Genomic DNA, 27,995 nt, shown 5'->3' with positions numbered 1-27,995 from the left:
AGCACATTTCTCTAGGTGCTTTCTAGATAACATTCACACACATTCATACTCCGATGGATGTATCGGAGAGCAATTTGGGGTTAGTATCTTGCCCAAGGATATTTGGCATGCAGACTAGGGGAAGCCAGGAATCGAACCACCAACCTTCCGATCAGTAGATGACCTGCTCTACCACCTGAGCTACAGCCACCCACAATAGGTATACGCAGTCGATAGATAAATGTATGGGACATATATACTTGTACTCTGACAAGAGCTCATACCCTTTCATTTTTTTAAGCTACCGTAATTATGCTAACCACAAGCATGTCTGAAAAGCCCAGTCTGTGGTCTTCTATTCAACCCTACACTAGGTAAACTCTATCCAGAAGGCATTTTTTCTATTCCTTCTCTTACTCATACTCTACCCATCATCCCAGGAAGGAGAAGAAAGGAGAGAGACAAAAAGGGAAGGAGCCTGGCATGCATAAATGAAAGTTCAACAAGGTTCAATGAAACACTTATACAATTTGCCGCAATATAGTAGGGTTTTATAATCTCATTATCATCTTAGTGCCAGATTTGCCCATGAGGGCCGTTCCGTATTCAGTGTTATTAGCTCCTTAGATTTGTCCATTTGTCCTTCTGCTACTAGCCTTGCAGCCAATCACTGGGACAGAATCTCTAATAAATACCCCCTCCTTTTTGCTTTATCTCCACTTGCCTTACCTTCTACATTTTAATTTATGCCTTTTTTTTTACTTTTATTTGCTATGGGGCACGCGCTAACTATTATTCTGGTAATGACTATATAAGTTTCTTTATTTGGTAGTAATTTCTCTGTAAAGACATCTGTATCTACTTTACAGTATCTTCACCTTTATCTTGTATACATTTGGATTTAAATTTTAATGTATGACTTCAAAATAACTTTTCATTTGAATTTAATCAGTAAGCTTCAAATGATTGTTTCCTTTCTGTACGTTTTGAATGAATGTTACATTTGTTTACTGTGATAGTGTTTTTAATCTTCTTTCCCAATCAAGGCTCTTTTTTCACTCTCTGATTATTCAGGGTCAGATGGGGGCGCTAATGTGCAGGATACAGTAGCGCAGTCCACTGGCTGTATTTGAATTCCCAAGCCTCTTAGCTGATGTGGGCAGTGTCCATCCTTGGTCACTCAGGGCATCCCCAGATTAGTGCTTCATGGACATGGATCTCATTTGCCCATATGGCCTTTTCTCATTGAGTCGATATAGGCTTTAATCCGCCCATGCCTTTATCCCTGACCTCGACATGTGGCAAACTACTTAGGAAAAAAAACACAAATTCTATATATCCAACATGTGATCGCTGTATCATCAACAGGATCAAAAGTAGAGATCATGATGAAAAACTAATGCTAGTGTATTCCTGATCATCGGGAGCTGTATGGGTTTCTTGATACTTTTGTGTTGGGAGTACTCAGAAAGTAGGGAATATGCTAAAAATACTCTGGGTTCTTGCTTTGTCTGGAATTAATCCAATCAGCCCCAAAGGGGGACAGTAAAGCCTAACCACTGCTAGCATTATGACTCTTAGCAACTTTCTTCATCCCAGGTCTCCCAGTATTACTGTACAGTTATTAACAAAGCACACATTTTTGTTAAACCCAGAAACATAAAAAAAGCAAATGGTGCCTAACCGGTCCAGGAGCTTGTTGACCCAGCGATGAGATAAACTGTGACACTTCATCCACTTTATGGTAGTCAACACAGAACCATATAGATCCATCTTTCTTTACCACAAGAACTATGGCGCTACACCATGTGCTGTTGACTTTTCCATTAGCCAATTCTCTCTGAACACTTTGTCTTTTATGTACATGTGTATGTACCGTCATGCCAGGGCAGTTTCAAAATGATCCTCTATGAGGCTGGTACGGCCGGGCAGGGGGGAGAACACATCTGCAAAATATTGTTGCAATGCAGCAATGTCCGTGTGAGAAGGCCATCACAATGGAGGCAGGCGGAATTTGGCACCTCCAGTCCCAACAAGGCTCACCAGAGAAACGGTTTTAGGCTTTCTCCGCACTTTCAGGAGGTTGAGGTGATATATTTGTGTGAGTCCTCCCCTGTCCGACTGTACCACTTCATAGTCTACATGTCCCACTCACTGTGTGACCACAAAGGGTCCTTTTCAGTTCCTTTCCACCGGTGGCTTCCTGCCGAAAGGTTACCTTAAAGGGAGAAAATCCTGGGGAACCTCCCACACTTCGAACAACAGAGGGTCTAACCAACAATTTCAATTGCATTCATCCTCATGAATGAACTTATGAATCATGGATTTTAAAGTCTTATACAGCCTCTCCACCAGCCTGTCATTCTGAGGGTGGTGGATGGTGGTCCGAAAAGTTTTAATTCCAAGTCATTTGTACAGTTCTTAGTTCTTAGCTTAGTGTGCGAGACAAGAACAATGTGCCCTGGTCAGTCACTATATCTTTTGGGATGCTGACTCGGGAGACGAACTGAAACACCGTCTCCTCCTTCCCAGAGTCAGTGTTGAATCATCTCGCTTCACCACTGTACGCAGTGCAGACACTGCATTCTGCTAATGATCATAATTGCATCTCCACACACTATCCCAACAGGTTATTAAACTGTGGCCAATCTGTCCCTAGAATTAACCTCTTAAGCCCCAACGCCCCCTGATACGGGGGCAAAAGGCAGGAGATCAGGTAGGCTTGGGGCTTAAGAGGTTAAAGGATGCATCAGGATCAAGCTAGATGCAACCTTCATTTTAAGCTTTTTACTCTTGTATTTAATTTTACAGCAGCACTGTGGGATATTTTTGTATGTCCCCATGTACACACTTGTCCTCCACCCACTCTGTCTCCAACAATGCCCGGGCCGAACCAGAGTTTGGTGGATCAAGGTCTGGGTGCAGCCTGAGTCGACCATATCCTGGCGTGTATCCCCTAAACACCTTACAGGTATGGTGTACATCCTTCCTGGACTGGGGGAAGGTGTTGGAGGGCTTGTGACACGGACCACCTGCCCCACCCTCCGTCAGCAGGCATTACTGGTGCCAGTCTATGGGTGCCTTCACGTCCAACACACCTGCATCAGCAATTGCGAGGCTCCCTGTGAGTTGGGGAAGCACCCTTCATTGCTGGGGAGGCAATAGAGCGTGTGTTAGAGACCACCTCTCGTGGCAGCTGCTCTGCGGCCCGCGAAGCTGTAGTGGATCTGGGGAGCCTGGCCGACTCTGCTGCATAGAGCCAGAGCAACCAGGTCCTCCAACTCTCTTGTCTGATCCTTGGCCTGATCCCATAGCCATGGGAGCTAACCTTGATGCAACGCCACCTGTTCCCGGTGCATGGTGGCCATTTCCACCAGCAATGTTGCCAGTACTGCCACTGGCTGCACTGGTCATGGCTCATCCCGCAACTGGTTTTCGACACCACTGTGACACAATTGATCCATATGTACAAACTGTTACAGGACTGATTATGTTTTATTTGACACTTTTTCAAGATCTCTGTGCAGCTTTTCAGACGGCTTGTTCCCAGAACAGCCATCCTCTCTCCAATTTCAGCTGGCAACTGAAATAGCAGGACTGATCACACCAATCATTCCCAGCTGCTCTGCCAGCAGAACCCACTGCCCCACCCTCCTCTGGAGCGGAGCCGTAGACCACACCCCCACCACACAAACCTTAGACAATGCATTCAGACAAGCTGCGATAAAACCAAGATTCATCCATTGGATTGATAGACGGAGAAGCAGCATTTGTCACTCCAGAGAACATGTCTCCACTTCTTTTTACTGAGTCCAGTGGTGCCATGCTTTACACCACTGCATCTGGCACTTTGCATTGTGATTGATGAGGCTTGGATGCAGCTGCTTGGCCATGGAAAGTTATACCATGAAGCTCTCTACGCACTGTTCTTGAGCTAATCTGAAGTCCACATGATGTTTGGAGGTCTGTAGTGATTGACTCTGCAGAAAGTTGGCGACCTCCGTAAGCTATGTACCTCAACATCTGCTGACCCCCCTCTGTGATTATACGTGGCCTAGCGCTTCATGGCTGAGTTGCTATTGTTCTCGATTGCGTGCACTTTGTCATAACAATGGACTCTGGAGCATTTAGTAGTGAGGAAATTTCACAACTGGACTTGCACAGGTGGCATTTCTAGCACGGTACCACGCTGAAGACACTGAGCTCCTGAGAGCTCATTCTATATACCTTAAAGTTTTAGCAGTTAGCCAGCTTGCCGTAACGTAATATAAAGCAAGATGGTGCTGTATAGGCATGCAAAAAATGTACAAAGTCGACATAAAGCATTCAGAAGTTACAATAAATGTCACATGCGTCACATGGTTTGGACTTTCAAGGAAGAGCTGACAGTGAGGGTAGGGGCTAACATCAACTCTATCACAAAATACGTCAGATAATTTGGGTTTGAAAAGATTGATTTCTTGCGGCACCAGAATATAATTAGAGTTTTTGTCAAGTCTCCAAGCTCATCACGCCCCACAAAATTGATACATACAGAAATTGGGAAGTTATGAGTAAACATCCCCTGGAGCCTACAGGTGGGTGCTGAGATGTTGAAGGGTTTGAAACAGCAGACAGGGCAGCAGTGAAACACTGACTAACATAAGAGACGATAAACTTTGTAACTTAAATAGTTAGCTAAAATGAAATGGTGTTTTTCATATACGAAGATAGAAAAGTGAAGCATGTTACATGATTGCAGTGCTGCTAGAGTTTCATGTCTGTTCATTTTATTCATCTGCATAGCTCTACTGAATCTTGTGTAAAAGAGCTCCAGACTAAGTCACCTGCTATGTATAAGCACATAAGGCTTATAAGTCTATATATATATATATATATATATATATATATTACACTCATTGGTCGAAAGTACTGCCCATAATGTTAAAGTGTTTCAGCAGGGTTATGGTAGAAGAAGTACGGCTAGAACAGACCATATAAAACATGGACATAAGTACCATGATATCTCCTGTTCTTTTTTCTTTCTTGTTGTACATGATCATAGAAGAGATCGAGATGGGGTTTTATTAGCTAATGCTAGCTAGCTTAGTTAGTGAAACCATATTTTACTGTAGTGTGAAACGTTATGAAAATTTTGTCAAGCACAAAGGAGGGTCAAAACAAAATCCACTTACTTGCAGGGCTAGCCAGACGTCCCGGGGCTAGCGATTTTTCCAGTCGGGCTACCAAAATCTATCTCTGCCCTGCCCGTCGGGCTATCATAGGAAGGACAAATATATGTCAATGCTTTTGCATTCTTTCAGAAATGTAGCTGTGTAATTATGTCATTGGCATCGGTGAGCCACTGTCAATATGTGACATATTGAAATTGCGTTTGAATTTGCGCTTGTTTTTTGCTTTCACTTTGCAATTGCGCAAACTGTGTATATAGAGTGACAGTACTGATTGGTGAGTGACGATTAATTGCGCACCAATTCCTCTGACATCGTCTTATCAATCGTTAGCTTACTATTCAAACATGAGAAGTGAAATCTCCCGCACCAAGTTTGAACATGTGAGAGGTTGATCGCGCAGAGAATCGCTGAGCGTTATGTGAGTGCGTGTGTAAAAGCAGCAGGATATATATTTCAGTTCTGCTGAGCCAAATAAGACAGGTCACGGTGAAAAAGTGACAGCCAAAGAAAAGCCGACCACAAAACAGAAAAGTTATGACAAATCAGACTATAAGGCAAAAAGAAAGTGCAGCTTTATGGTTTCACGGACAAAAGAATTTCTGTGGCTGCAATATGACAAGCTAAATAACCAGGGGTGCACATAAGTGGTCCGCAGGTGCGCATTCGCTGTCAAAATAAAAAATGCACACAAGATAAGAAGTTGCAACGCGTGTTTGCATACATAAGATTTTCTGGAGGAGGACAGACATTTGTGTGGAACTCTTAAAGATGTCGAAGAAGCAAGCTCCTTTAAGCAATTGCTTTGGTTTTCCTCCACCTCCAAAGAAATGTCAGAAGGAGTCCGAACCACAAAAGAAGCGCGTATTCTCGGAAAAGTGGTTGCAGGAGGTGAGCTGGCTTCAAACAAATGATGAACGCACAGAGATTTGGTGCAGAATGTGCCGTGAAAATCCCACTCTAGCGGACAAAAACAGTGCCTTTTATATGGACGCAAACACGCGTTGCAACTTATCTGGTGCGCGTCTTTTGTTTGGACAGCGAATGCGCACATGCGGACCACTTATGTGCACCCCTGTAAATAACATAATGTTCTGCCAGGTATGTTGTTGGTTTTCCCTCGATTTCTGAGTCGACAAGCGCCTTTGTTACTGGGACCAGTAATTTTAAGAAAGACCCCCATTAGAACCCATGAGAAATGCAAGAAATGCATTATTGCAGTCTGCAATATCTTTCCCAGAACAAACACCAATTGCAAATAACATACATAAAATAAACCTGAAAAATCTGTTTAGAACAGCGTACTATGTTGCAAAGAGTGAACTAGCATACTGCAAAATTTAGCAGTATTTGCAAACTTCAAAAAGCAAATGGCCTAGATCTTAGTTCCACTTATCTCTTACCCGTAACTTCAGTGGAAATTTCAAATTCAGGATCTGACACAGACTGATTCATGTTCTACACAGTTCTTACAAGTTCATAGAAATTTCTGTTCAATTAGAACCAAGTATTTGAGTTGATGATTGTAATTTGTGTTTCAACAATTTTTTCAACAATTTTTTGATTAATGTTTTGTTTCCGTTACATTATTATACTTTAATGTATAATATTGTAACAAAACATCAATCAAAAAATTGCTCTCTTTTTTATTCGGGCTACTTAAATTTATTTTGGGCCACCAAAAACTGAAGAGTCCCTGCCCGAATGGCTACCAGGGATTTTGAAATTTTGTGAGCCCTGACTTGATAAACTGCTTTAGTGTACTTTAGTACAATATAACTGCACTAGATGCCCAGAACAGTGAAAATATTCCTTTCATTCGGTTGACTTAAAAAGAAGTTAGCAATAACTTTTTTTGCAGTCACCTTTGTCAGTGTGTTCATATTTAGAGCTTAACACTTGCATCTGTGTGCCATACCCTTTTGTGTACCTATGATATTTTGTGTGTGTTTTGATTTCATATGTCCTCCATACATAAATAATCAGTTCAAGTCCAGTAAAGGAATAAACTCAGTTTTCACATGAGTTTAACTATCATCTTATCATTACTTAGCTACAGTAGCAGGGGGTTGGTGGGGTAGGTCCTTGTTTTTTTTATTTTTACATTTTATTTATTTATTTTTGTTTTGTTTTGTTATTCTTAAAAAATCTGGTATATTTAATATATTACTCTGTTTTTAAACCTTTTTAAATTAGCCTTTTTAGATATGTTTTGGCATCACGTTTATCACCTGTCTTCTTTGGGCAGTTTTATTATAATTAACTGCTTAATATGGTTACTATAAATTGTTTAAAAATACACACAGATACAATAGAAATACACATAACTATTATTACAGAATTTTTAAAAAGTCATCCTTGAAAGTCCTTGAGACATAATCAGTTTCAAATTATTTTTATTTGTCTTTTTCCGAGAAGAAAATTTGAGCTTATTTATATAATTATGTAAACAAAAGTGATGGTAGGTACAGTGGCTAACCAGATTTTGAGTATGCAGCGGTGACCTTGAATCCTTTGCTGTGTTCCACTTTGACAGATAAAAACTTTATTAACGACCCATCTTCAGGAGAGCAGACAAATCGCCCATGAAACCAGTGTGTTCTAGTATTAAAAGTATATGGCAATTAGAGGATGATTTTTTTTTCTTCTTCACTGAAAGCACCAAGAAGAAGAAAGGGGTAATAAACACAGCTTGTTTGTGGCATAGCAAGCAGTAATTATGAAGTGCTCAGAGAGTTGTTGTGCTTATTGTGCCTGGGAGTAATGAGATAGGCTGTGTTGATCCCTAACTGATGCTATGGCTCCTAATCCTCAGCTCTCTTTTCCTGCTTCTCTTGTTTATCCTCCAACATCCCTTTGACCGTCACTGGCTTGTCACTGCTCCGGGTTGCACCAAGCGAACTCTGACCTGCGTGTCAGTGGACTTTTCAATGGTTTGAAAATGGTTTGGTATTGAGTTGAAGCACAAAGCAGCAAATGAGTTATCAAGACCAGTGTGATATGTTTTTCTGAGTGCAAGCTTTTGTTTAACTACCAAACATGTTCATCTTTAAAACAATTGCCTTAACTTGCACTTGTGTTTTTTTATTATTCTTTCTAAGCCCGCATTTTCCCATTTGTCCCATTTCTCTTAAGAGGTCTTCCATGTTATGCTGACTGACATGCATATTTCTGGCCAAGCAACACATTTTGAAATCCTGTTATATAGTGTCTGTCTTCTCTGAAAGATTCTGGAATCGGACCAGTGTTACTGTCACTTTTTTTTCTTTATCTCTTCACTTTCTTTTTTGGGCTTATTTTTCTGAAACTCAAAGGTTACCTCTCCTGACACCTCCTGAATCTGTGATTTTTGACCGGTAATCTTTATCAATGTGGTTTTGTGGTGTGAGCCCTTAGATTTGAGTTGAGTCTTACGGGCACACATTCCTACTCACACAGAAACTCACTTATGTATATCCCCCCAAGATGAAGAATGCTGTGTGTACAACCATGTTATCAGGGTGACCTAGAGACAGACTGGTTATCACTTCTTTGAGCCTCTCAGGGCTAAACCACAGAGCCAGCGGAAAAACACCACTCCTGCCTTCTCTGTCCCTGTGTGCTGGTCAGTCACTATGTCCATCTACTGCAGCGCACAGTTCCTATCTAATCAACATAGACAGGACACTCGTCCACATAGACAAAAGCAAAACCTGCATGTATGCTCACAGATTCACAGGCACCCTCAGAAATAGCCCTACAAATGTATACACACACAGAGCAACACACACGCACGACACACACACACACGTACTACATGCTGATAATCAGTAGGAAACTCATACTGATCTGGGTCCTCTGGATTTCCAGATATAACTAGTTCTAGTGAGACCTAACGTTGGGTGGTGCACATGCCACCAGAAAGTTTGATAAGCTGGCCTTTTGACAGAAAGTAAATAGATGGGGTATACACATTTTGGATTTTCATTTTGTGCAGCTGTGACGCACTGGCTATTCCTAATTAGTGCCACTCTGTCACTTTTTCAGATCCTATCAGACTTCACAGCCAAAGTCTACTTTTTAAAATTAAATGTATTGTGAGGCATAAATTCCAGACTTTCTGGTGGTACAAAGTATAGTTTCCATCCATCCATCCATTCGCTTCCGCTTATCCTTTTCAGGGTCGCGGGGGGCGCTGGAGCCTATCCCAGCTGTCATAGGGCGAGAGGCGGGGTACACCCTGGACAGGTCGCCAGTCTGTCGCAGGGCTAACACACAGGGACAGACAACCATTCGCACTCACATTCATTTGCACATTCACACCTAGTGACAATTTGGATTAATCAATTAACCTATCCCCACAAGCTGCATGTCTTTGGACAGTGGGAGGAAGCCGGAGTACCCGGAGGGAACCCACGCAAACACGGGGAGAACATGCAAACTCCACACAGAAAGACCCCGGCCTGATGCTGGAATTGAACTCAGGACCTTCTTGCTGTGCGGCAACAGTGCTAACCACCGTGCCACCGTGCTGCAAAGTATAGTTTCCATCCAACTATACAAAGTATAGTTTATATATCAAATATCAATATCAAAAAGAAAAGGCGTAGAGGAGAGGAGAGGTGAGGTGAGAAAAGAGCTTTAACGATGAGAGAAAGTACTACAGACAGATGGTTAAAGGAGTCTAGGTTATAGCTTTGGCCAAATAGCAAACCCCCAAATGTAGTTAGCTAGTGCAGGACCTGGAGAATTTTAAGGTAGAACCATATTGAAGTAATATGTGCACAATCTAGTTCTGGCATTTTTGTTGAAGTAGGAAAGGTGTTTCTGGAGGGTTTATCTGCAATAGTACAAGTTTTTTTGTTTGTTTGTTTTGTTTTTGTGATTCCAGCTATTTGGGAAAATGTACATTTTTTGTTTGATTGAAGGTTGACATGGGGTTTGCCGAATTACCTCTAGGACTAGAGGTAGTTCTACTCGCCTTAGGTAATTCCCAACCCACCCTAAAAAAGGCTAAAAATAAAATCCTCATTCCGTGCATAGAGGGTTTCTCTGGATTTCTCCTAATCTTTTAATGATCTTCTTAATGTGTCGTGATGATCATTGAAATCCTAGGTAATGTTACTTTCAAATGTATTTCCAATGTATTTCAATCTATTTTCATCAAATAAAAAAAGTGTCATCTGTTGTTAAAAAGGCATTAAGGTTTCTCAGTTTTAACCTACTAATTTTAGGTAAGTATAGGATGTAGATGATTTGCCAATCATAGCTTTCTGGTTTTGTTTACATTTCTCAGTGTCCCAACAGAGTAGATGAAAAGTTTAGGCTTGCACTTCATGTCGGAAACACTTCATGACTGTTAAGTGAGGTTGGCACCAGCTGCTGGAGCAGCGTTGTGGAGAATGGAAGGGGATGAATTGCCTTTGGCACCAGGCTGCTATCAGGTAGTAATTAGTATAGCTAACATCCCAGATGAAGGAGTCGAGTCTAGGTCAGGGTAAAAAACTTCAAGGTTCTTAGTAGGTAAGGGTTGGAGGTCATGCCTCCCACCCTCACAGAATATTAGCTCATGCCATGCCTGGTCAAATTTGCTGAAACGTCTATTGGCCTTTGACCTTAAGGTGTTGCAGGCAGTCACATGTCAGGTTAGTTCCTGTGGACAATGTTGAATGTGTTCTTATTAGATTGCCCTTGTAGTTCCTACTCAGGACCTGTCTAACCCTGGCGAGAGCTGAGATTTAGTCTTATACACGATGAAGCTTTTGACATAGATGTTACCTTACAGCTTAAAGCCATGCTTGGCATTCCAGCCCTGCTGTGGCTCCAGGATCAACCTTTTTCTGTCAAATAGATATGTCTTTGAGGAATCAACAGAGAAATGAATGCATGTATGGATGAACGGCTGGATAAGAGAAAGATTGTTTTGTTTCACATTCTAGAAATCACAGTATAATCTTTTTCATATATCTGGCGAGAAAATTCTGATGAATGTATGTGTGTATAGATGGTTAGGGGGGGGTCACTGTACTCAGTCCTGGTTCCTTAAAAGACCTCTAATCCTCTAATGCAACCATAATCTCCTTTAATACGTTGAATATTAGTCGACAAATCACATGATAATAAATTGGTATGAAAATGTTTCTTTTGAATGACAGGGTATACGAAGGATTTAACCTGAAGGTCTAATCGTAAACACTCAGGAATTGTTATGTTGACCATGTCAAAGGGTTTATGTTTGCTGTTGGCCTGTAGCCTTAAAACAGCTGGAGCTGAACCTCACCAGCCAAATTAAATTGCCACCACTGATAAATAAAAACAGATTTTAGTCACTGTAGACTGGTTTTTCTTCTGAATGCATGTATTTACTATTTATGATCATATTTTATAAATATTAATCAGGGATTTATGTCTTTTTTATGTACCGAATACTTTCCTTTGAATAACTTTGTTCTCTGAGGAATTAAGATAAACAGAGAAAAGGTTTGAACTATGCGAACTTTGGTGCATTTTACTCATCCGGTTTGCTGCTTGTGGTGCTCTTCGTCTCTTGAATCCTGGCCTACTTTCTGTATCATGTTTTTGGAAAACATGAGCTAAGCTGCAGTGCACAAACCAAACAGCCATTAGATCGCTGCACAGTATGCCTGACCTCTGACCAGCTAAGCCCCTGCCCTTCCCCCTGGTAAACCCCTTTTCCCCACCGCCCCCACACCTGCCTCATGTCCTGACCCATCCTTTCTTGGAAATTATATTATGGTGTTTGGATCATCCTCCTCGTCTTCCTCCGTACTGTAATCATATTTGCTTTGTCATGTGTGGCTCTTCACAGATGGTGTGTGTGTGTGCGTGTGTGTGTGTGCGTGTGACGCCCAGCTCCCTTACAGCTGTTGGGAGCTCACTGGTCCTATTTTCTCTTTGACACATCCCTGAGACGGTTGTCTTGCCCAAACATACACATGTGGCTACACATGGGTAACATGTTTATCAGTGGTGTACTCCTCCATCCTTTACTTACTGGCTTTAATGATCTTCCTTCATTCAACCATCATTTGACTTGTCATAATGAAAATGTTAACTGGAATGACTGAATAAGTGTAAAATGTTGCATCTCGGGCAAAAAGAGGGAGAGAAAGCACAGCAGGGTGAGAGGTCCTTGGCAGCATTCCAACAGTTGGCGTCTTGGTGTCCACATTTAGTTCCAGCTGAGTGCCCACAGCGGGCGTGACTGTGCTTCCTTCACTCTGACCCCTCAACAGAGGACTGTGGCTTGCCTATTTCCACGATCCCATTTGATTTTCTGTTTTTGTCTTTTTCTGTCTTTGTGTTTTGAAAGTGGCTTGACAACAGCCAGTATCCTGAGATTTTAGAATTGATTTGTCTAAGCAATGGGAAAGGTTTACAGTTGGACAAAATCTTAGAAGCTCTTTAAAAAATCTTAAAACAATATTATTTTACTTTATCTTTAAAAAAATTGTAAAATCATTTGTATCTATCAAATATCTAATATTTAAATTCAACTTATGTAACTTATGTACTTTTTTTTTTTGCTCCCATGTAAAATGATTAAATTTTTGGGTACTGAGCCCAATTTGTTGATTATAGAGAAACCAAAAAACATGTTAAGTTAAATTTTAACTTTAACTTAACATGTCGAGGAGCTTATATTGAATTTGGTCTAAATGTTGTAATTAGATTACAATTACAATACAATATATAGTTCCCAGAATTCGATTATTTCAAAAAGTTTAGTTTTGCTAAATGTGGTGATTAACACGTTTAGTTTTTATTTTTATGATTGGCAGCCACTTGAAGTCACACTGAATGGAAATCAGGCAGTTCTTTCTTGTTTTTCCAATAGTTTTTTTTTTCCAATACAGTTGAGAATTTTTTATGCACTTCTGCACTTGACAATTTTAGAAAATGTTAGGGGGGTTTTTTTGGGGGGGGGGGGGGGGCGGATCACACTGTCAGGTGTTGTGTGTTCATGTGAAGAAAGCTTCAGTGACAAAGCCTCGGCATATTCTTGGAAGACAAACTCCATCGCTTTTATTCTCATATTTCTTTGGTACATAATCAAGTCTCTTGTTTAACCTTAGGTCCCGCTTGTCTTAACTTTTCCAATTTCTCATCATTTTTGTCTTTTTTTTTACTTTACTCAGATCCTTAATAATATTATTACTTGAGATTTGTAAACTTTGTAATTGCTCATGTCAAAATTCAAAGTCTAAATATTTTGCTTTTTTCCATCTCCAGCCTCTTTGTTTGTCTTCTTTGGCTGACATTATGTGATTTATTTATTTATTTATTTATTTATTACACAAGGCATTGCTCTTAACATTTGTATAATGTAATACAATGAAAACTTCAAAGGCAAGAATTCAAAATTTTACAAAATTGTTAATTGAACAAATTATCAATGCCTGTACTACAACTTAAGTATTCATCTGATAGATATGAAGCTAAAGACCCATAATATCTAAACGGCACTGCATTTCCTGCTAAGCAAGACAAATAACAACAAGTCAGACCAATAAATAGGTACATATATAAATCTTTAAAAAAAATCAGGCTTACATGTGGGATTTTCAGTTTTTGACTGATTTTCATATTTCTGTTGGCTAACTGACTTATGATACGTAATTGTATGCTGTTGTTGTTCTTGTGTCACACTAACTAACTTAATTAATACCGATTAAATGCTTGAAATAATACAGTTCACAAAGTGTTTTCATTTGCAAATAAAAACAGCTGCCTGTTTTTCATAATCTCTCCTTTGCCTAGTTTAGCTTTTCTTAAAATTCAAAGTCCATAATTTTAATTTCAAATAGTTTGTCTCTGCTTTTAGAGATGCCTGTTGTATTGTTGCACAGATGTTGAAGAAAGTGGGCGCAGGGCCAAACTGTGAAGAGTCAATAGCTGTTATATGGGTAGACTTACAGGCATCACATTTGGGGAAGCATAATGAATTGCACATGTGTTGATCTTAATGGGAAATACTTCTATGATACAGGAGTCATTTACAGAAAAAGAATCACTGGGATACAGAGGATTGAAAAGGTGGAGGTGAGGTTGCTGGCAGCGTGAGGGGCCAAACATGTTTGTGTAGACTTGCAGATAGTAGGATCAAGATTGGGTATTGATGAGATAGGGAGCCTGCTGACTGAGCCACAGAAGCTTGAAATAAACTGTCGAAGGCACACGGCCAGTCATTACAGTGAAGCCGCCTGGCCCTGCTCAACCTTGAGCCAGTCGATAAGCTATTATAACCATGCAAATTGTGGCCAAATCAGAGACCTGACATATTGGTATTATATTCCTGTGCAGCCACTGGGTTATGCATCATTATTGGGATCCAGTAACAATATGTATTATGTTCCCTTGTTGTTCAGTGTGTCGACTCATGAGCAGAAAATACTGCCAGTAGGACAATATTGTCGTGCACATGTTTTGGCAACACTGAATTGTTTTCATAGAGGGCACAAAATGAACACCCTGATATGTTTCGACGTTTCACACTCATGTGCCATTTCTCTTTCTCTTTTTTTTAAGTCCTTGCTCTTCATCTGACTCCACCCGTAGCCCGCTCTGCCTACCCTAACATCCAACCCTCCCACCCTGTTACCTCTCGCATTTTCTCTGTTTCTCTTCTTTCAGCGGGACGGCAGTCTGCCAGGTCATTTACTCTCAGTGACAGTGTGACGCATCCAGCAGGCTAGCGTTTGGATGATGTAATTTGGGCTAAAGGCTGTGTAAACACTGCTGTGACCTTGGTTTTAGATTTGTCAATAGGGTTGGGTTGGAGAACAGAGAAGAGGATTGTGTGGGATTGAAAGCAACGTGCCTTGGCTATGATAGTTGGAAATCTCTAGCTGGCTGACTGTTCCGATAACCTAAGATACCTTAGACTTACCTCTGACATAACCTAGACTCCTTTAACCATCTGTCTGTAGTACTTTCTCTCATCGTTAAAGCTCTTTTCTGACCTCTACTCCTTTCTTCTTGATATTGATATTTGATATCTTGAAAACTAGTTGTTGTCCTACCTTAATGTTCTCTGTACACTTTGTCTTTTCTCTGACCTTATGCATGTTTTCTTTGGTAGCAGGGTTTCTGCCCTTCTCTAGGCAACTTCACTGCCATGGTGCTTTTCTCTGTTCCCGCTTTCATCTGTCCTATGCTGGTCTTCGTGAGCTCCAGAGGTCAACACAAGTAAACACTGGCCGCCAGCCCAGACAACACAGAACTATTGATCTCGTTTGGTTAGAAAGGTGATGTGTTTCCTGGTGCGTCTTGATAAGGGTTATGAGCTCCAGGTCTAGAGTACACCATCCTGAATCCTTAATTTGGGAGAGATTAGAAAAACTGGAGCATAATTCTAACAGTCACTTAATGTTATGTCAGGTTTTTCCAGGACTAACAAAGCACTTGGTGTGAGATAACTTACCTAGTAAGCATAATAAGCATCTAATGGGTTAATACTTACTGCTAGCAGCCAGATGCTGCTAATCAAACAGTTTGGCAGTTTGTAGGACTGGAGCATTCAAGTGTGTGTTAACACAGTGTCGTGAAGGAGAAACCCAAGGAATCATCTTAAAGAAGCAATTGTTGTTCTCCATTATCCTTTGAAGGGTTATAAGGTTATTTCTAAACATTTGAAATCCATCATTTCCGGGAAAGATAATTCACAAGTGGAAAACATTCAAGATAGCTGCCAATCTTCTCAGGAGTGGACATCCCTTCAAATTCACCCCAAGGTCAGACTGTGAAATATTCAGAGAAATTGCAAGAAACCCAAGAGCTATGTCTGGGAGTCTACAGGCCTCAGTTGGCATGTTAACGATCTCAACAAGTATGGCTTGTTTGGAAGGGTTGCCAAGAGAAAGTCATTTGGTCTAAAAAAAAAAATATGGCAACTTGGATTAGGTTTGCAAAGTTGCATCTGAACAAATCACACAAGTTCTGAAAAATTATTGTTTGGACAGATGTTTTGTATCTAAAGTTGATCACGAGGTCCTTTGTGTACCAAAGTAACTCTGGAGTCAGATGTGATCTGTCCCACAGCCTGCAAACTTGGGCCAAAATCTCTTCATGACTCTATGACTGATAAAGTCATGCAGAAAACTATAACTTCAATAATTGCTAACTATTACTTCAAATTACTGCTGCTAACAGTAGTTTTACAAGCTACCGGATCATGTGGTGTACTTACCCTTACGCACTGCTTCTAAATTTTGGCTTAGTATTCTTTTGGCTTAGATTTTTATTTTGTGCAATTTTTCATGCTTTTCTTTCTTTTCTTTTTTTTAACAGCGCATTGTGTTCTGCATCCCGATCAGCTGTCGACCATTGTCAATCAGTCTCCTCCGTGCTGTGTCTCTTTTACAGTACAGAATGAGTTCAGCTTGTCAAATTTACATAAATCTTCAAACGCTAGCAGTGTGACTTTGAAGTGCTGTACTGTATGTTTGTAAGTCCTCTCCCCAACAAACATAAACGACGAAACGTTTTGCCCCATCAAAGGCACCTGCGGTAGCATCCAAAAGGCAGAGGAAGAGGCTAACCATCACATAAAAAGTTGGACTTCTGGACATACTAAACGCAGGTAGAAGTCACTGTAATTTTCGGACCATTAGGCACACCGTATTATGAGGCGCATTAAGCGAAATAAAACAGATGAGTCAAACTTTGCTCAACTCATTCTCCTTGCTTCCTCTACTTCTGTACCATTGATTCATTAATGTTGAATTCTCTAGCAGCTGCTTTATTCCCATGTTCTGGACCTGAAAACAGGGTTTGATCTTTGGGTTCATTCTATAATACCGGACTTATTTTTCTATGAAGATTTGAACTTTGAGGCTGTTTAAACAGGAGAGAAAAGTGTGAAAATGTTCATGCCTGTCTGAGGAAAGTGTATAAAGTGTGTAGTGAGGGATTTTCCAGCCTTAAAACATCTATAATAATTGTAAAAAAATAAAGTTGGCTACTTTGCGGATTTCACTCACTCACGGATGTAACTTCCGCGATAAACGAGGGACCACTGTATATTAAATAAATACTGACATGGTATAACCTTAGAAATAAAAGATGGTGTACTTTCATTTTCATGACTGTGTATGAGGGGTGGGTAGGGTGACAGACTTCAGCTGTGCTGAGGCAGTTATAGAAGCGAAGAGTTGCTGAAGGGTCAGTCATATCTGTTGAGCCTTAGCTTATGCATTTTGTTGCTTCATGGAAAGCCAAAGACACCTGTCTTAAGCCCATCTTCTCTGATCACCGTCTTTCAAGTGGGTGGAATCTACTTGTTTAACAGAGTGAGCCCCATATAGACATTTTATTTGAAGACATTTGTCTACCCTGTGGTGTGATTGGCAAGGGTCAGCATCATTGTGTTAACCCACACTGAGTAAATAGTAAGGTTATGGCTATTGTGTCTTTAAAATATAGAGACCTACGGGATTAAGACAAAAGTGTTAAATATCAGACGCTTATTGACCATTTGATGCTGATATTTGGGGATGTATAAATATGTTACACCAAGTGCTGCACGCAGTAGCTCGCAGATGGGCAGTGATTAATCAGAGAGGTAACTGTGAAGTAGTTTGCAATTAGACGAGAAAGCTCTGAGGCATGCTAATTGAATCAGAAAATTAGCAACAGCTCTGCACTGAGCTGCAATAGGCTAGCTGAGCTTGCAGCAGGTGCTAGCCCACTCAGCTGTGGAACAAGGTATTTAAGTCACATTAGCAGCAGTAAAAATATTCCTTGATATGGAACAGTTAGATTTTCTGCTCGTTTTCACTGCCCATGTCACCAAGAGAAACCAAGCACTGAGCCAATGAGCTTAGCCACCTTGTGGCACAAAAGTAACAGCCTGAATAAAACCTCTGCATGAGTAAGCAGTTCTAATATTATATCTACTTGTAGTGCTCATCTATTTGGATAGTGATATTGCTTAAAAAATATCTGTCCAGTCTAATCTTTTCAGCTCTTATTCTCCTCCCCTTTCTTACGGCCGTCTTTGCTTTTCTCACCTGCATTTTCCTCATCTGCTACCACCCCACTCATCCTCCTTCCTGCAGCCTCCCCTGGGCTCCTGTTTGCTGACATCTCTCTTAGACACAACTTGAAAAAGTGGTGAGAAATTAAAAATTAATCACTTTTGAGCATGGGGTTGCCATCTCTTCTGTTCGTTGGCTATGCGAGGGAAGGGGAGGGGTGCTTTGTGGAAAGGCTGTGCAAGCAAAGGTTCTTTCAGGGTTTTTGTATAGTCAGAGTATGAGAAGAGAGTGTGGGAGTCGAAGAGTCAGACAGAAAGAGACGTGCAAAGGAAGAGGGAGTGATGTAGAAGCAGAGAATTCCCCAGGCAAACAGTGTTGTGCCTCATAGTTCTAGCTTTAAAGCATGCTGCGTGCCACACATACAGTAGGAGCAGAGGCCACGATGGAGAGCGAGAAAGGGTTTGTGTGAGTTGTGGTGTGTGCATTTAAGGCAGACAGTATCTCTTCTTGACAGAATGAGCTCATAAGCTGCTGAAAACCAAAATCCAAAAGCCTTTGTCACATATATAACTGTATATGCATATATATATATATATATATATATATATATATATATATATATATATAGTACATGCCTGAACCACATGGACTGGCTACAGACACATTATGTCAGGTGGACATGAAAAACTATGGAAGAATTCTGGAATGTCCAAGATTTAGGAGGAAAAGTTGTAATTTTGGCTGTAAAATGAAAAAACTTTTTTTTCATCTTTCAGTAACCATTTGAATTTTCTCTTTAGCCCAAATGATTGAGAAGTAAGGTTACGTGAAACTCACATGGTAAAAGATTAACAGAGCTGATCTTTTGCCATCTGTGTTCAGACAGAAGTACCTTATTGATGCCATGTGCTACTGTGTAAAGCTTGTCTTCTCTTCTTTCTCTTTTGTCTGTAGCACAAATGATAATGGAGTTACAGTCATTTAGAGAATACTTGTAAAATGGACTCCCCGATAGACCCATAGTAAATGGACTGTATTTGTATAGCGCTTTACTAGTCCCTAAGGACCCCAAAGCGCTTTACACATCCAGTCATCCACCCATTCACACACACATTCACACACTGGTGATGGCAAGCTATGTTGTAGCCACAGCCACCCTGGGGCGCACTGACAGAGGCGAGGCTGCTGGATACTGACGCCAACGGGCCCTCTGACTACCACCAGTAGGCAACGGGTGAAGTGTCTTGCCCAAGGACACAACGACCGAGACTGTCCAAGCCGGGGCTCAAACTGGCAACCTTCCGATTACAAGGCGAACTCCCAACTCTTGAGCCACGATCGCCCCATAAAGGGTTTAGAACCTTAATAGATAACTAGGATCTTCCTCCAGGCCTGGATTCATGGGGCTTCTCCAGGCAGCTCATCATCACTTAGTGGACAGGGGAACTGCTTACCTGGTCTGGTGATAATGCGGGATGGCAGAGAGAAATTTTTGAGGAACTTCTAAACTTGTGGAGAAGACAAAACCTAAAGGTTGAGGAGAAGCCTCACCAGTTACACTGGCAGAGGTTCCTGTGGGTAGTTGAGGGGCTAAGGATGAGATTTGTCCTGAGATGGGAAAGTGTCTCCGAACTGTTGGCTTGTCTTGGTTGACAAGCCACTTTAATGTATGTATTTTATTGTGTCGTAGGGTCTTTATCTTACAGTATAAAAGACCTTGAGGCAACTGTTATTGTGATTTAGGGCTATATAAATAAAACTGAATTGAACTGAATTCATGTTGCATGGAGATCTCAGATAAGGAAAGTTTATTCCAAGGTCCTGGAAGGAGGTTCCGTCTGAACGTTGTGCCTTGGATTCAGGAGGAGCAGTGTGGATTCTGTTCTAGTGTGGAATAGTGAACCAGATCTGCACCCTTGCAGGACTTCTGAAGAGGTCACAGGAATTTAACCATCCAGTCTAAATGTCTTTCTTGGACTTGGAGAAAGCTAAGGACATCTGTGGCATGTACTGATGCAGTATAGAGTTCTGAATCAGGTCCTTGTATAGCAAAGTAAGAGCTCTGTCTACATCCTTGGCACAAAGTCAAACATGTTTTCAGATTGCTCCTTGTTGCCCCCTCCATTCTGTTTGTGTTGCTTATAGACAGGATCTTGAGACATTGCCAGGTAAAGATGGAGTCCAGTTTGGGAACTGCAAAATTACGTTTTTGCAGATTATGTGGTTCTGTTGTCTTCATTCTGAGCATGACCTTCAGCCCCAGAACAGTTTGCAGCTGAGAGTGAAACAGCCGGGAAGAGAGTCAGCTCCTCCAAGTCTGAGGCCATGGTTGCTGGAAAACAGAGGGCTCCCTCTCAGTTGGGGGATAGAGTGCTCGTGGTAAGGGATTTCAAGTATCTTGGGCTCATTATTAGAGAGGGTGAAGAGCTTGGACATATAGAGGGAGCTTGAAGTAGAGTTGCTGGTCCTCCATGTCGAAAGTAGCTGGTTAAAGTAGTTACAGCATGTGGTTGGTATGCTTCCTGGTTGAAGAAATGAAAACTTCAGCTGAGGAGAAGGACGTTTGGAATACCCTGCTGGTTTCCTGCCAGCTGCCATTGTGACCCGACTTTGGACATTCAGAGATATTGGAAAACTGGACACATAAAATGGCCTCTGCCCCTAAAGAGCCATTCATCCATTCAAATAGGAATAATTAGCCGGTCATGTTGTTTCATTGATTTATTGCACAATAGATGTCCAAAGGATTTCAGACACTATGTTCTGAAACTGTGAGGGTGTGTAGGGCACATATAACTTTCAGTGGGGAAAAATGCTTTTTAAATCATATTTTCTGGAAAAATCTGCACAAAAAGCATTGAAACCACTTTTATTAGATTTAACTGGTAGTTCTTTTTTATATCCACGTGACCAAAGAAATTAAATATTTGGTTCTCTCCTTGGTGACTTAAATAGGAGCTTTAAAATAGCTACCTGGATTCAGACTCCCAATTTGCTACACTTGCTTCTAGATGGACTTCACTCACTTCTTGCATTTAAAACTTACACACATTAGTTGTTATATTGTATTGTATGTGTTGCAGATAGTTAGAAAATATATATGTACAAATTTCAAATTCACTTCATTTTATTGAGAAAACATCTTTTGAGGCATTACATTTGGTTAACAAATTATATATATCTTATACCTGTAAAATATTAAGTTTCTAAATAGCTACATAATTGCTCTGTTCTCAGTTATTAATATTTATCAAAGTGGTGCATTCACTTATTTTGCAAATTGTGCCACGGAGCACATCCGACCTGTGTACTGTTCACCCCTCCAAAATTAGTCAAGGGAGCTTCGCTTTGCTAAAGACTTTTTTATCTCTCCACTCTTCTCTCTTTTCTTTTATGCGATTCTCTCCCCTGCTGAGAGGATAAGGGCACTCCCACTCTTAGTCAACAGTGGAGCATTTACACTAAGGTAACTTTAAGGTTAGCTGGAACAGCTTTTTGTTAGAAAAGTGGCACCTGCTGTAGTGGGCTTCAGGCACTGTAACGTACTGACTCATAACTTTTACTTTCAGTGTTTACCAGAACTGTCCAGTCCTTTATAATATACCAGGTTCAAAGTATTAGAGGTATATCATGTCACTTATCCAAATGGAGTCATTTTTTATATTTACTGTGATACAGTGAAGATAATTTCCTTTGGCTTTTTTAGGAAGCTAATCAAGTCCAACAATTCCACCAATTTTTTATACATCAGTGAAGAAAAATCCCTCCAAGCATGTTCCCGCACCGTACAGCTGCAATTCAATCAGCTCCGTCCCTGGCAGCATATTCTGAAACTAGCTTGTTAAACAATTTCAAATCTCAACACCAACTCTGGCCTATTCATACAGTTACACACTCCCTCCCACTGGCCCTCCCTCAGTCCTTCCATCCATCCCTCCCTCTGTCCTTCCTCTGATCCCATTTCACAGTGGAACCATCAGAGGCTTATCCCAATCTCAGCATTGGCCGGGGGCCCATAGCAGTGCAGGGTCCGCATGAACTCAGCTGTGAACTCTCAACCTTTCTCTGAGTGCCCTTCCTTCTCTCTTTAGCTGGCTCTCTCTTTACCCAGACTCGAGTTCTTTTAGAATGGTTTTGGATGATGGCCTCATTATGCAGTACACGCTCTTATGCACAGTTTACGAAGCACTTACAAATATACTGAGGGTATTCATAAGAGCTCAATAATAACATAAACTCCCAGGTGTTATCCAGAAGAGCCAGTACACCAGCCGAACAACTAGGCAAGGATTCACTTAGTCAGGAAATTGTAATACAACATGCATTGATCAAATAGCAAGTTACCAGAGGTTTACCAAAATACCTCTAAGCCTGGCCTCATAGTGAAAAAAGTGATTGGAATCTTTTTTCTTTAGGGTATGTCACCTTGCCAGTGGCACATGATAAAAGTAAAGCTAAAAGGCCTCATCCACAAATAAGGCGATTCACATGTTGCTTTAATAGACATTCCTGGCTCTGGTTGCATTGGTTACCCTCTTGTGTACTTCCCACCTCAATATGTGCCAGTCAGCAGTCAGGCTTGATTTATACACACACACAAAGCAGCAGCTTTATCTTCAACTTAGCCTCAGCTTTAGCCTTACTTTCACTCTTGTTTTCTCTTTATCCCTCTTACTGTTCTAGCTATTGAATTTTAGTAGTTTAGGATTTTAAACAACTCAGTCTGCAGGGCCACTGTACACACCTGGCTATGGTATTTTGGCCTCTATAGCACTACTCAGATTATTCTTTAGTAATGTTTTGGGGCCAGGATACATGTGTGGTCCATGAGCAGTGCTTTCCAAAGGTATGTTGATATTAATATGAAATTGATGTTTTTCTTACTATGGAATTTTTAATTTAAAAACACTACAAAATAACTGTGGCTACAATGTAGCTTGCCATCACCAGTGTGTGAATGGGTGTGTGAATGGGTGGATGACTGAATGTAGTGTAAAGCGCTTTGGGGTCCTTAGGGACTAAGTAAAGCGCTATACAAATACAGGCCATTTACCATTTACATAGACTTACTCACCACTCAACACACTTTACACATACAACAATTTATTATATGTATATTAACTTCTTGCTCACATTGATGGCCAAGTTGGAATCACCTATTAAGCTAACATGTGAGTGGGAAGAAGCCAGAGTTGTATTGCTATTGTAAACATACTGTTGGAGGGAACAGTGTGGCACAACTGATGAGCACATTTTATTGACAAAACTCGTATCGGGCACGTTGCTTTTGAATTCCTCCTGCCTCTGCAAGCCATTTTGCAACCCACTTCCACTGCAGCTCCTCTTTTCCATGTTATGTGTTTCTTAACCAGTCTCATATCTATTGTCTTGGATGCCCGCTTTGTTCTGTACCAGGAGTTTTGATGCTTCTTTCACTTATGTGGAGATGTTATTTGGTACAGGGATGGTGGCTAGAATCCAAAGTGTACTGATGCTATACTGGTTTTAGCTAATTTGTCTGACCCTGTGTGGGAGCAGCATGTGCCCTAGGCACCAACCCAACCAAGCACAATGAGCTACATCTGAAAGTGCAATCATATCCCCTCTCAAATGTTTTCACAGAGGTAGAGAAGGGAAGAAAGATGTATAAGGAGCCAACAGGGGTATGCTCTATAAAAAAAGAGCTGGCAAAAGTTTAAAATACTCTTGGCTTTTATTTTTTCTTTCTTCTTTTTTTTGTTCAAAGAGATTTGACCATGTGAGCATTTGCGCTTAAGCGTATGTATGTTTCTCTGTCTGTGTTTCTGTGGGTATATGATATCCATTGTCTGCGTGATTGTGTGTGTGTTTCTAATCGCAGTGACACACATCTCCTTTATGAGAGGCACATCACACTACAGATGACCCCGTTGGATGGCGATGGCCCTTTTAACTACAGCGCCCTGATGCAATCCGCTGTAAATACATTAAACCAAGCTGCAGGAGAGGATGCTGCTTATCTATCCTCTTTAGCTTTAGCTCCATCTTTAACTCTTACTCACCATCACCTTCTGCTTCCCTCTCTCTCTCATTTGGTTTATAACTGTTTTACTTTTTTTATCCACTTTATCCACAAAGTTTCAGGTTTAGCTACTCTTTGAAAACATGTCTGAAAGTACTACATGCAGATGATTCTTGGTTTATAAATCCACCTATCCAGTTTACCTCTTTTTCTTAATTTTACTGCCTGTTACCACCTTTACCATCAACCCATTTCCTCATCACAACTCACCATTGCTGGACACAAGTCTCACTCCAAACCTGCTCGCAGGTCAGAGGGAGTGCCAAAGGTGCATTGAGTGACGTGGCACTCTGGCTGACCCCTGGTAGCTTGGCAGGGCTCCCTCCCTAATGAGATTAGCCGGGTAATGCAGACTCTGTGTCTGTTTCTCCTGCTGCCCAGCCCAGCCCACCCTGGGGCTCTTTATTTAGCCACCAGCAGGACAGGGTGTGCCAGCATTTGCAGGTCGAGTTTAGGACAGGACCCCCAAGCCCACTGTCCTCCCTTCCACCCAACATATTTATCTGACCTGCCAAGTCTGTGTTTGTAGCGTCATGATTATGCTGTTGGATTGTTTTTTATGTTTTGTTGTATTATAGGTATTCTGGCTTAGCATTTCACTTATTTTGTGTTTACCTGCACCATCCCTACTCAGGTTCATTTTTCTTTCCATACTTCTTTCTGTCACTGTTTAGCAAATGGTTAAAAGTGCTCTTTAATGGCTGGGCTGTACAGCGCAGGGCAGTGATCAAACAATTTCCTGATCCCTTGAAACACACACACACACACACACACTCTGCCCCGAGCACAGTGACCGAGCAAAGAACTCGGGAACCTTGGCTCTCATGCATGGTGCTGGCTTTGATGAGCGCTTACAGCAGCATAAAGTGCATAGCTGCTCACTGTACCGCCCCAAAGACACAGACTTACACAGTATTACGAAAGCCTTGGCAGCCAAACTCAAACTAGTTAAGTACCTAGGAGGCGAGTTATTTTATCTGTATAACAATAACCCTCTTTGCACCTTCAGCCCGTTTTCCCATTGTTTAGGTGACTCGAAGAGATTTTATTAGTACCCTTTTTAGCAATGAGTAAGTTTGAGTGCCAATTAAACACCTCCAACTTTGTCACCATGAGGGTTTTTATGCGAGGGTCCTTAACAGACAAGGGGCCTCCCATGGCACAGGTGTGCCCCCCTCAGAGCTGGGGTCACGTTTATTCTGGAATGTGTGACAGCTCCAGTGAGTCTGACAGCCCATTCCAGGTGTCCAGGTGTTCTTTCTTTCTCTATGTAATTGCATGTGCACACACAAACACCGGCTTGGCTGAGGCCCTGGGGCACAGACAGGTTCAAGTTCCACCCAAACAAACATTATGCACAATTTCATTAGATGTGTGTCTATGTGTGTGTGGATGTATGACTATGTACATATGCCTGGCAGAAGAGTGTGTAACCAACGTACTTACACTGGATGCCCTCTACGCTCATCATTTACACTGAAGGATTATGTTACCTAGATATGTCAAAATCTGCTTTTGTGCCAACAGTCAGCTTGCTCTTTACCTTGTGATTGCTCTTGATCCCACAGACAACAAGTTCTGACATGTGTGTCCTTTCTCCTCTCTGTCCAGCTGAGAACACAGTGGATTAATGGGTTGTCCTGAGCTAAGAGCAACATATAAAGAGGTGGATTAACTTTAACCCAAAACAGATTCTTTGTTTTTCGGTTGCTTTTTCAAATACATAGGTCAAAACATAAACATAATTGCTGCCCAATTGAGTGTACAAGTAGCATAGTTAAGCAAAGACCTTGTCCATAGATGGTACGTCACCCACACATGAACTCTTCCTTTGTAGTCAAGTCATTAGTCTGATTTTATGCAAATGGAACATTTTACTCATCTTCTAAAACTTGTTTATATCTCCATAAGTCCCTGGTATTTCCTGGTATGTCTATAAGCATCATAACTGCTCTGTTACCATCTGGACCTTTGTGTTCCACATTTTATTGGTAAAATAAGGAAACTGGCATTTCTCTCTTTCTCTCCAATTTATACTTAAACTGTCTAGTAGAGTTACAATAATTGTAAACTGTCTCGCATTTTCCGTTTACTCAATGATGTTGTCTTTCAGATTTTATCAACAACAGTATTATCATACCACGTAGATATAGTAGTTCTTGTAAACTGCACTGCACTATAGGATTATATAGTTTACTATTTATAAGGGTCTTGCTCATTTCCCGTCCAGTTTTGTTTTGACAGAGTGCTTGGTATGGTTAAGGAGAATGACCTACGATTATATGAAACAGTGCTCTCCATTTTATGTAGCTCAGTTGCAGTACATTTTGCAGTGCTCTATGAGATAGAAACAACAGAAAGCCCTATAAGTTTGTAAAATACAAACTTATAGGGCTTTATAGGACTTTGTAAAAGTCTTCTTTTAAAGCGCTAATTTGCAGTGTGTGGTGTGATATGAGTGATCAGGTTATCTGTGTTTACCATTATCCAGGTCATAGGATATGGTGTCCATTTTAAGTTGACCTAGGTGGCCGATCAATATCTAAAGGGACAATCCCTAACCATGTGGAGGTGGTTTCTGATCTGTAGCCTAGTAAGATTTGAAGCATCATAACCAAACTAGTAGGATTTAGTTATGATGCTTCAGACTTTACACACTGCTTCTATAGTAGAAATCAAAAAAACTCTGTATCGATGTTAAAGGTCCTACCCAGATCTTCAAAATACTTCCTTGCAAATTTTTTCCTTGTCAAAACGAGTAAGGATTACTTTTTCTGAAAGGCTACATATATTTCAACGCTGGAAAGAATACAATAGAAATCTCACAATTAAAGAGGAAAAGCTGAATTTTAAGGATCTCTGTGTCATTTGGGAGACAGCGCATGAGAGCATGTGAGGATAAAAGTGTCAAAAGGGTAAGAATCAGATAAACAGATTAAAATAGAAAAGACTAAACTATGCAGAGACAATAAAAAAAAAGACATTGTAAGTTATACAGAAAACAGAAATGAGCAGCCAGAGAGACAGCAGCATGGAGAGAGCATCCCTCTGGATGAGGAGATTGGAACATCAGACTGTAGGGTCTCTTATGGGACAGCCATAGACAGAGCACGCTCCCTGCTGCACGCAGGAAGGGGAAGCTTTGCCAGCATGGAAAACACACAAGAGAAGAACGAGAGATGAGTGAAACAGGGAAAAAATGCATTTCTCCCCAGAGATGAAGTGGGAATTTTCTGCTAGCACAAACACTAGAGACAGCGGAGAAAGAAGAGGGGAGGAAATGGCAGAGAACAATATAAAAGAGAAATGACTGAAGGAAGGAAGAAATGGTGGGAAAATTTATCTAAAGGGTTCTGGCAAAAAGAGGAGAGACTATACTTTAAAGAAGTACATATACACTGATGTGTAATATAAAAATGTAGTATTAATAGACCATTCATAAAATATATGTCTAGGAATAGAGATGTGGTGATTGTATATGAGTCACAAAATCCTTACAATCCTTACATGACTACAAAAGATGTTTGAAATTGTAATGATAATTGCAAATGTATGATAACACAAAAGTTTCAGTTTTACTCTTAAGTTGTTACTAAAAATGAACATTAAAAAGTACATAAAAGGTGATCAAATGAACATTACACTACATTCTATGACTTCATGAATTTCTGACAATATAATATATTCAGTAGTTTTGCCTCTGTATAGTGAAAGGTGTGTTACAGAAGTGTTATAGTAATTGTTAAAGAATTACATTCAGTTTATTTCATATAGTCATGTTCTCAGAGCCTCAAAAGTAATTGGACA

The 27,995-nt window shown here is 40.8% G+C and overlaps 1 protein-coding gene across 5 annotated transcripts in view; it reads left to right on the top strand.

The window, feature by feature from the left end:
- arb2a (ARB2 cotranscriptional regulator A) overlaps positions 1-27,995 on the top strand; it is a 164,538-nt gene that overhangs the window by 118,186 nt on the left and 18,357 nt on the right. The window contains exons 11-12 of one of the 5 annotated variants that reach the window (XR_014877376.1): positions 200-2,094; positions 5,185-9,585. The exons of 2 other annotated variants lie outside the window; for them this stretch is intronic. The gene's annotated coding sequence lies outside the window, so the exon portion shown is untranslated. Of the gene's footprint in view, positions 1-199; positions 9,586-27,995 lie in introns of those variants that run through there. 2 more of the 5 variants (XR_014877375.1, XR_014877374.1) reach the window with 2 other exon arrangements.

This window comes from Neolamprologus multifasciatus, chromosome 12, assembly GCF_963576455.1.
Source record: "Neolamprologus multifasciatus chromosome 12, fNeoMul1.2, whole genome shotgun sequence".
NCBI lineage: Eukaryota > Metazoa > Chordata > Actinopteri > Cichliformes > Cichlidae > Neolamprologus > Neolamprologus multifasciatus.
This window is presented reverse-complemented; position numbering and strand designations above follow the sequence as displayed.